Source organism: Oncorhynchus keta, unplaced genomic scaffold (genome assembly GCF_023373465.1).
Source record: "Oncorhynchus keta strain PuntledgeMale-10-30-2019 unplaced genomic scaffold, Oket_V2 Un_scaffold_18076_pilon_pilon, whole genome shotgun sequence".
In the NCBI taxonomy this organism is placed as follows: domain Eukaryota; kingdom Metazoa; phylum Chordata; class Actinopteri; order Salmoniformes; family Salmonidae; genus Oncorhynchus; species Oncorhynchus keta.
Window position 1 is genome coordinate 50,001 of NW_026290833.1, and position 10,367 is coordinate 60,367.

Below are 10,367 nucleotides of genomic sequence, written 5' to 3' on the forward strand. Positions count from 1 at the left end.
GGACCAATACGCGGCGTGGTAATTGTCCATGGTTCTTTTAATATATCACTACACATGAACAAACTAACAAAAACAAGAAATGTGAAAACTCAAAACAGTCCTATCTGGTGCACACACAGAGACAGGAACAATCACCCACAAACACACAGTGAAACCCAGGCTGCCTAAGTATGATTCTCAATCAGAGACAACTAATGACACCTGCCTCTGATTGAGAACCATACTAGGCCGAAACATAGAAATTCCCAAAACCTAGAAAAACAAACATAGACTGCCCACCCAACTCACGCCCTGACCATACTAACTAAATACAAAACACAGGAAATAAAGGTCAGAACGTGACAGGTTTGAGGAAAAACACTAAAGTCTTTACTCAAATTATTAATACAAAAACCGGAATATCTCCAACAAGGAAACATCACGTAATGAGAAAACCCTTCAACACACACAGTAACACAAAACAATCACGGATCAAACAGAAAGGTAGACGAGAGGTTAAACAAGGAACATAATAAAGGAAGAGGAATCAGGTGTGTGTAGTCAAGACAAAACAGAAAGGTGGACGAGAGGTTAAACAAGGAACATAATAAAGGTAGTAAATCAGTGTAGTCAAGACAAAACAGAAAGGAAAAAGGAAACATGGATCTGTGATGTTCTGTTATCATCTCCACCCGGCACAGCCAGAAGAGGACTGGCCACCCCACATAGCCTGGTTCCTCTCCACCCGGCACAGCCAGAAGAGGACTGGCCACCCCACATAGCCTGGTTCCTCTCCACCCGGCACAGCCAGAAGAGGACTGGCCACCCCACATAGCCTGGTTCCTCTCCACCCGGCACAGCCAGAAGAGGACTGGCCACCCCACATAGCCTGGTTCCTCTCCACCCGGCACAGCCAGAAGAGGACTGGCCACCCCACATAGCCTGGTTCCTCTCCACCCGGCACAGCCAGAAGAGGACTGGCCACCCCACATAGCCTGGTTCCTCTCCACCCGGCACAGCCAGAAGAGGACTGGCCACCCCACATAGCCTGGTTCCTCTCCACCCGGCACAGCCAGAAGAGGACTGGCCACCCCACATAGCCTGGTTCCTCTCCACCCGGCACAGCCAGAAGAGGACTGGCCACCCCACATAGCCTGGTTCCTCTCCACCCGGCACAGCCAGAAGAGGACTGGCCACCCCACATAGCCTGGTTCCTCTCCACCCGGCACAGCCAGAAGAGGATTGGCCACCCCACATAGCCTGGTTCCTCTCCACCCGGCACAGCCAGAAGAGGACTGGCCACCCCACATAGCCTGGTTCCTCTCCACCCGGCACAGCCAGAAGAGGACTGGCCACCCCACATAGCCTGGTTCCTCTCCACCCGGCACAGCCAGAAGAGGACTGGCCACCCCACATAGCCTGGTTCCTCTCCACCCGGCACAGCCAGAAGAGGACTGGCCACCCCACATAGCCTGGTTCCTCTCCACCCGGCACAGCCAGAAGAGGACTGGCCACCCCACATAGCCTGGTTCCTCTCCACCCGGCACAGCCAGAAGAGGACTGGCCACCCCACATAGCCTGGTTCCTCTCCACCCGGCACAGCCAGAAGAGGATTGGCCACCCCACATAGCCTGGTTCCTCTCCACCCGGCACAGCCAGAAGAGGACTGGCCACCCCACATAGCCTGGTTCCTCTCCACCCGGCACAGCCAGAAGAGGACTGGCCACCCCACATAGCCTGGTTCCTCTCCACCCGGCACAGCCAGAAGAGGACTGGCCACCCCACATAGCCTGGTTCCTCTCCACCCGGCACAGCCAGAAGAGGACTGGCCACCCCACATAGCCTGGTTCCTCTCCACCCGGCACAGCCAGAAGAGGACTGGCCACCCCACATAGCCTGGTTCCTCTCCACCCGGCACAGCCAGAAGAGGACTGGCCACCCCACATAGCCTGGTTCCTCTCCACCCGGCACAGCCAGAAGAGGACTGGCCACCCCACATAGCCTGGTTCCTCTCTAGGTTTATAATCTCCACCCGGCACAGCCAGAAGAGGACTGGCCACCCCACATAGCCTGGTTCCTCTCTAGGTTTCTTCCTAGGTTTTGGCCTTTCTAGGGAGTTTTTCCTAGCCACCGTGCTTCTACACCTGCATTGCTTGCTGTTTGGGGTTTTAGGCTGGGTTTCTGTACAGCACTTTGAGACATCAGCTGATGTACAAAGGGCGAAATAAATACATTTGATTTGATTTGATTTGATGACTAGAAAGCCGGTGACACCGAACGCCGACCGAACAAGGAGAGGAGCCGACCTCAGCCGAAGTCGTGACAGTTGTTGTTTGTGTCGCACCGCTTTGCTTTATCTTGGCCAGGTCGCAGTTGTAAATGAGAACTTGTTCTCAACTGGCCGAACCTGGTTAAATGAAGGTGAAATAAAATAAATAAAAGAATGAATGAACAAACTAGGTATAAGTAAAGTCCAAATCTGTCGTTCTGCCACTGAACAAGGCAGGTAACCCACTGTTCCTAGGCCGTCATTGTAAATAAGAATTGGCTGACATTATTGCACTGTGCTTCTACACCTGCATTGCTTGCTGTTTGGGGTTTTAGGCTGGGTTTCTGTACAGCACTTTGAGATATCAGCTGATGTAAGAAGGGCTATATAAATACATTTGATTTGATTTGATTTGAAATACCTTCACATGCATATAAATTGCACTGGTTTCTTTTGTATTGTGTTATTGTGTCTTCTAAAGAGTTTGGTATAACTAGACCTTAGAGTGTCACTGCCAAATGTCTCTGTTGTGTTTGAAAAGCTGAAGCCAACTAGCTTTTCAATGTGTGTTCAATGTGTGTTTTCATGACACAAGCACATAGGCTGTGTTTACACAGGCAGCCCCAATTATTCTTTTCCTTCATTCATTCATTTTCACTAATTGGCTGGGATTATGGTCCGGGGAAGGCCCAGCAGGAGATGAGGAGAGTGACAGGACCTATGAGGGTGACCTCAGTTTTACCTAGAGGTTACTCAGATCGTAGACTATGACTGAGAAGCCTTGGTTATGAAGGATATAGCATAGCTCCACACGCAGATACAGTACAAGATGATTCCTAGGCTCTAATTGGGTGCAGTGTAGACCGGCCTTGATTTCAACGTCCACAGACAGAGATTTGTTTGTGTCTATTCTGGACCAAATCTGAACCAATCAAAGACTTCCATTTTTGGTTCAGATTTGGTCCGGTCTGGACCGGCCTTGATTTGGTCCAAACATAGACATCTATACATTGCATATTTCCACCTTTCATTCAGAACCTAAATTGAACCTATCTTCAACATCTGGAAAATACGTATTTTAGACGTCTTTTCAATTTAATTTTGCTTACTGGGTCTCTTCTAGTGTTGCAGGACAGCAATATTTGTTGTCTTACCTAGGGCAGCAGAATGACCTAGCCCTGAATACCCTGAATGACCCAGCCCTGAATACCCTGAATGACCCAGCCCTAAATACCCTGAATGACCCAGCCCTGAATGACCCAGCCCTGAATACCCTGAATGACCCAGCCCTGAATACCCTGAATGACCCAGCCCTAAATACCCTGAATGACCCAGCCCTGAATACCCTGAATGACCCAACCCTGAATACCCTGAATGACCCAGCCCTGAATAACCTGAATGACCCAGCCCCGAATACCCTGAATGACCTAGCCCTGAATATCCTGAATGACCTAGCCCTGAATACCCTGAATGACCCAGCCCTGAATACCCTGAATGACCCAGCCCTGAATACCCTGAATGACCCAGCCCTGAATACCCTGAATGACCCAGATCTGAATACCCTGAATGACCCAGATCTGAATACCCTGAATGACCCAGCCCTGAATAACCTGAATGACCCAGATCTGAATACCCTGAATGACCCAGCCATGAATACCCTGAATGACCCAGCCCTGAATACCCTGAATGACCCAGCCCTGAATACCCTGAATGACCCAGATCTGAATACCCTGAATGACCCAGATCTGAATACCCTGAATGACCCAGCCCTGAATACCATGAATGACCCAGATCTGAATACCCTGAATGACCCAGCCCTGAATATCCTGAATGACCCAGACCTGAATAACCTGAATGACCCAGCCCTGAATACTCTGAATGACCCAGATCTGAATACCCTGAATGACCCAGATCTGAATACCCTGAATGACCCAGCCCTGAATACCCTGAATGACCCAGCCCTGAATACCCTGAATGACCCAGCCCTGAATACCCTGAATGACCTAGCCCTGAATACCCTGAATGACCCAGCCCTGAATACCCTGAATGACCCAGCCCTGAATACCCTGAATGACCCAGCCCTGAATACCCTGAATGACCCAGCCCTGAATACCCTGAATGACCTAGCCCTGAATACCCTGAATGACCTAGCCCTGAATACCCTGAATGACCCAGCCCTGAATACCCTGAATGACCCAGCCCTGAATACCCTGAATGACCTAGCCCTGAATACCCTGAATGACCCAGCCCTGAATACCCATCCCCCTCCCGGATACGCACCAGGTTGTAAGCACTCTTGAGCACGCCCCATGCAATGACTCGGTCACACTGGCTATGAGAGGCAGCAGGTAACTATACTTCACTGTGATCTGATTTAAACCTCTATAGTCAATGCACAGGCGTAAACCTCTATAGTCAATGCACAGGCGTAAACCTCTATAGTGAATGCACAGGCGTAAACCTCTATAGTCAATGCACAGGCATAAACCTCTATAATGAATACACAGGCGTAAACCTCTATAGTCAATGCACAGGCATAAACCTCTATAGTCAATGCACAGGCATAAACCTCTATAATGAATACACAGGCGTAAACCTCTATAGTCAATGCACAGGCATAAACCTCTATAATGAATACACAGGCGTAAACCTCATTAGTCAATGCACAGGCGTAAACCTCTATAGTCAATGCACAGGCGTAAACCTCTATAGTCAATGCACAGGCGTAAACCTCTATAGTCAATGCACAGGTGTAAACCTCTATAGTCAATGCACAGGCGTAAACCTCTATAGTCAATGCACAGGCGTAAACCTCTATAGTCAATGCACAGGTGTAAACCTCTATAGTCAATGCACAGGCGTAAACCTCTATAGTCAATGCACAGGCGTAAACCTCTATAGTCAATGCACAGGTGTAAACCTCTATAGTCAATGCACAGGCGTAAACCTCTATAGTCAATGCACAGGCGTAAACCTCTATAGTCAATGCACAGGCGCAAACCTCTAGCCTGGTACAATCAACTATCTATCTCAAACAAAAAACCAACGACACAAAATAGTAAAGCTGCCAAGTAAAATCAGTGGGGTGTCAGTGGGGTATCAGTGGGGTATCAGTGGGGTATCAGTGGGGTATCAGTGGGGTATCAGTGGTGTGTCAGTGGGGTATCAGTGGGGTGTCAGTGGGGTATCAGTGGGGTGTCAGTGGGGTATCAGTGGGGTATCAGTGGGGTATCAGTGAGGTATCAGTGGGGTGTCAGTGGGGTATCAGTGGGGTATCAGTGGGGTGTCAGTGGGGTATCAGTGGGGTATCAGTGGGGTGTCAGTGGGGTGTCAGTGGGGTATCAGTGGGGTGTCAGTGGGGTATCAGTGGGGTGTCAGTGGGGTGTAGTCTTGTGAACATGATGGAAGCACTGTTCTTGGAGAGAAGAGTTGCTACCGACCTCACACACCAGGAGGACCAGCTCCACTCAACCAGGAGGATCAGCTCTAACCTGCTCCACTCTACCAGGAGGACCAGCTCTAACCTGCTCTACTCAACCAGGAGGACCAGCTCTAACCTGCTCCACTCAACCAGGAGGACCAGCTCTAACCTGCTCCACTCAACCAGTAGGACCAGCTCCACTCAACCAGGAGGACCAGCTCTAACCTGCTCCACTCAACCAGGAGGACCAGCTCCACTCAACCAGGAGGACCAGCTCCACTCAACCAGGAGGACCGGCTCTAACCTGCTACACTCAACCAGGAGGACCATCTCTAACCTGCTCTACTCAACCAGGAGGACCATCTCTAACCTGCTCCACTCAACCAGGAGGACCAGCTCCACTCAACCAGGAGGACCAGCTTTAACCTGCTCCACTCAACCAGGAGGACCAGCTCCACTCAACCAGGAGGACCAGCTCCACTCAACCAGGAGGACCAGCTCTAACCTGCTCCACTCAACCAGGAAGACCAGCTCCACTCAACCAGGAAGACCAGCTCCACTCAAGCAGGAGGACCAGCTCTAACCTGCTCCACTCAACCAGGAGGAACAGCGCAACCTGCTCCACTCAACCAGGAGGAACAGCGCAACCTGCTCCACTCAACCAGGAGGACCTGCTCCACTCAACCAGGAAGACCAGCTCCACTCAACCAGGAGGACCAGCTCTAACCTGCTCCACTCAACCAGGAGGACCAGCTCTAACCTGCTCCACTCAAACAGGAGGACCAACTCTAACCTGCTCCACTCAACCAGGAGGATCAGCTCCACTCAACCAGGAGGACCAGCTCCACTCAACCAGGAGGACCAGCTCTAACCAGCTCCACTCAACCAGGAGGACCGGCTCTAACCTGCTCCACTCAACCAGGAGGACCAGCTCTAACCTGCTCCACTCAACCAGGAGGACCAGCTCCACTCAACCAGGAGGACCATCTCTAACCTGCTCCACTCAACCAGGAGGATCAGCTCCACTCAACCAGGAGGACCATCTCTAACCTGCTCCACTCAACCAGGAGGACCAACTCCACTCAACCAGGAGGACCAGCTCCACTCAACCAGGAGGACCATCTCTAACCTGCTCCACTCAACCAGGAAGACCATCTCTAACCTGCTCCACTCAACCAGGAGGACCAGCTCTAACCTGCTCCACTCAACCAGGAGGACCATCTCTGACCTGATCCACTCAACCAGGAGGACCATCTCTAACCTGCTCGACTCAACCTGGAGGACCAGCTCCACTCAACCAGGAGGACCATCTCTAACCTGCTCCACTCAACCAGGAGGACCATCTCTAACCTGCTCCACTCAACCTGGAGGACCAGCTCCACTCAACCAGGAGGACCATCTCTAACCTGCTCCACTCAACCAGGAGGACCATCTCTAACCTGCTCCACACAACCAGGAGGACCAGTTCCACTCAACCAGGAGGACCAGTTCCACTCAACCAGGAGGATCAGCTCTAACCTGCTCCACTCAACCAGGAGGATCAGCTCTAACCTGCCCCACTCAACCAGGAGGACCAGCTCTAACCTGCTCCACTCAACCAGGAGGACCATCTCTAACCTGCTCCACTCAACCAGGAGGACCAGCTCCACTCAACCAGGAGGACCAGCTCCACTCAACCAGGAGGACCTGCTCCACTCTACCAGGAGGACCAGCTCCACTCAACCAGGAGGACCATCTCCACTCAACCAGGAGGACCAGCTCTAACCTGCTCCACTCAACCAGGAGGACCAGCTCCACTCAACCAGGAGGACCATCTCCACTCAACCAGGAGGACCATCTCTAACCTGCTCCACACAACCAGGAGGACCAGTTCCACTCAACCAGGAGGACCAGTTCCACTCAACCAGGAGGATCAGCTCTAACCTGCTCCACTCAACCAGGAGGATCAGCTCTAACCTGCCCCACTCAACCAGGAGGACCAGCTCTAACCTGCTCCACTCAACCAGGAGGACCATCTCTAACCTGCTCCACTCAACCAGGAGGACCAGCTCCACTCAACCAGGAGGACCAGCTCCACTCAACCAGGAGGACCTGCTCCACTCAACCAGGAGGACCATCTCTAACCTGCTCCACTCAACCAGGAGGACCAGCTCCACTCAACCAGGAGGACCAGCTCCACTCAACCAGGAGGACCATCTCTAACCTGCTCCACTCAACCAGGAGGACCAGCTCCACTCAACCAGGAGGACCAGCTCCACTCAACCAGGAGGACCATCTCTAACCTGCTCCACTCAACCAGGAGGACCAGCTCTAACCTGCTCCACTCAACCAGGAGGACCATCTCTAACCTGCTCCACTCAACCAGGAGGACCAGCTCCACTCACCCAGGAGGACCAGCTCCACTCAACCAGGAAGACCATCTCTAACCTGCTCCACTCAACCAGGAGGACCAGCTCCACTCAACCAGGAGGACCAGCTCCACTCAACCAGGAGGACCATCTCTAACCTGCTCCACACAACCAGGAGGACCAGTTCCACTCAACCCTAGGACTTTAGACCAGGGCTCCAGTTCCACTCAACCAGGAGGATCAGCTCTAACCTGCTCCACTCAACCAGGAGGATCAGCTCTAACCTGCCCCACTCAACCAGGAGGACCAGCTCTAACCTGCTCCACTCAACCAGGAGGACCATCTCTAACCTGCTCCACTCAACCAGGAGGACCAGCTCCACTCAACCAGGAGGACCAGCTCCACTCAACCAGGAGGACCTGCTCCACTCAACCAGGAGGACCATCTCTAACCTGCTCCACTCAACCAGGAGGACCAGCTCCACTCAACCAGGAGGACCAGCTCCACTCAACCAGGAGGACCATCTCTAACCTGCTCCACTCAACCAGGAGGACCAACCAGTTTTTTACTTAACTAGCCAAGTCAGTTAAGAACAAATTCTTATTTACAATGACGGCCTACCAAGAGGCAAAAGGTGTGTGTGTGTGTGTGTGTGTGTGTGTGTGTGTGTGTGTGTGTGTGTGTGTGTGTGTGTGTGTGTGTGTGTGTGTGTGTGTGTGTGTGTGTGTGTGTGTGTGTGTGTGTGTGTGTGTGTGTGTGTGTGACGTACAGCGCAGGAAGCAGACCCCTAGCCTTGGCCAACAGTGTACTTACTGCTGCTCTTCACTAAGCTGGTAAATCCCTCACATTCTATTAGCCTTATTGTTCCCTGCTCCATGTTGTCAGACCTGGGTCTAATACAGTACGTCAATTCCATTAGGGCTCCGGCCCAAATAGCACCCTATTCCCCATGTAGTGCACTACTTTAGACCAGGGCCCTATTCCCTATGTAGTGCACTACTTTAGACCAGGGCCCTATTCCCTATGTAGTGCACTACTTTAGACCAGGGCCCTATTCCCTATGTAGTGCACTACTTTAGACCAGGGCCCTATTCCCTATGTAGTGCACTACTTTAGACCAGGGCCCTATTCCCTATGTAGTACACTACTTTAGACCAGGGCAGATAGGGTGAGCTTGATTCAGCAGGGTGAGTGCAGGATGTACTTTTGGGACTATTCCGTTGGTTCCATTATATTGGGAAAGTTCATTTAAAGGGAGAATTCACCCAAATTACAAAATGACATTGGATTCCTTACCCTGTAAGCTATGGACAAGGTATGACAACAATCCATGTTTTGGTTTAGTTTCCCTGGCACTGTTTCCACATGCTAAAGTTTTAGCATTTGTGGCACAAATCCCATTCAAGTCATGGGACCGATATTAGAATTTTCAGTGCATCATGTCCAAATCATCCGAAAGTATCTCCAAATTGATTGTGAAGCGCAACAAAGTAACTTATAGATCGGTCCTATGATTTGTGCCGCAAATGCTAAAACGTTTGCATGTGGAAACCAGGGAAACTAAACCAAAGCAATGGATTTCTGTCATACCGTGTCCATGGACAGCTTACAGGGTAAGGAATCCAATATGTCATTTTGTAATTTGTGTGAACTATCCCTTTAAGTGATTCTTAAGTATCTGAAAGTATTTGACTCAGGTCTTCTGCTTCTATTGTACATAGTTTGATGTCATGTAGATTTGATGGATCAGAGAGTGATACTGTCAGAGTATTAATAATCATTGAGGGGGGAGCTTTAGGAGACTGACTTTTGTTATAGAATGAGAGAGAGAGAGAGAGAGAGAGTCAGAAAGAGAGTTTTGGAACTTTAGTGAGTGTTGCTTACTGTTAATTTGTATTGTTTATTTCATTTGTTGTTTATTATCTACTTCACTTGCTTTGGCAATGTGAGATGTCAGAGAGAACGGAGAGAGAGAGAGAGAGAGAGAGAGAACGGGGAGAGAGAGACAGAGAGAGAGAACGGAGAGAGAGGGAGAGAGAAACAGAGAGAGAGAACAGAAAGAGACAGAGAGACAGAGAGAACAGAGAGAACAGAGAGAGAGGGAGAGAGAAACAGAGAGACAGAGAGAGAGAGAGAACCAGAGAGAGGAACAGAGATTGATCCTATTATCTTTAATACCTGTACTCTCCTGACATCTCCTGGTGGAATAAAGGCATGACACCCTGAGAGAAAACCTGCATACTGCTAATATCTGCCATTTCTGCATTGGAGCACCACATCCAGTAACTAGATCTTTGATAAGTATAGTAATGTTCAAGAATACACAACTCAAACACACAAATTGTTGGAT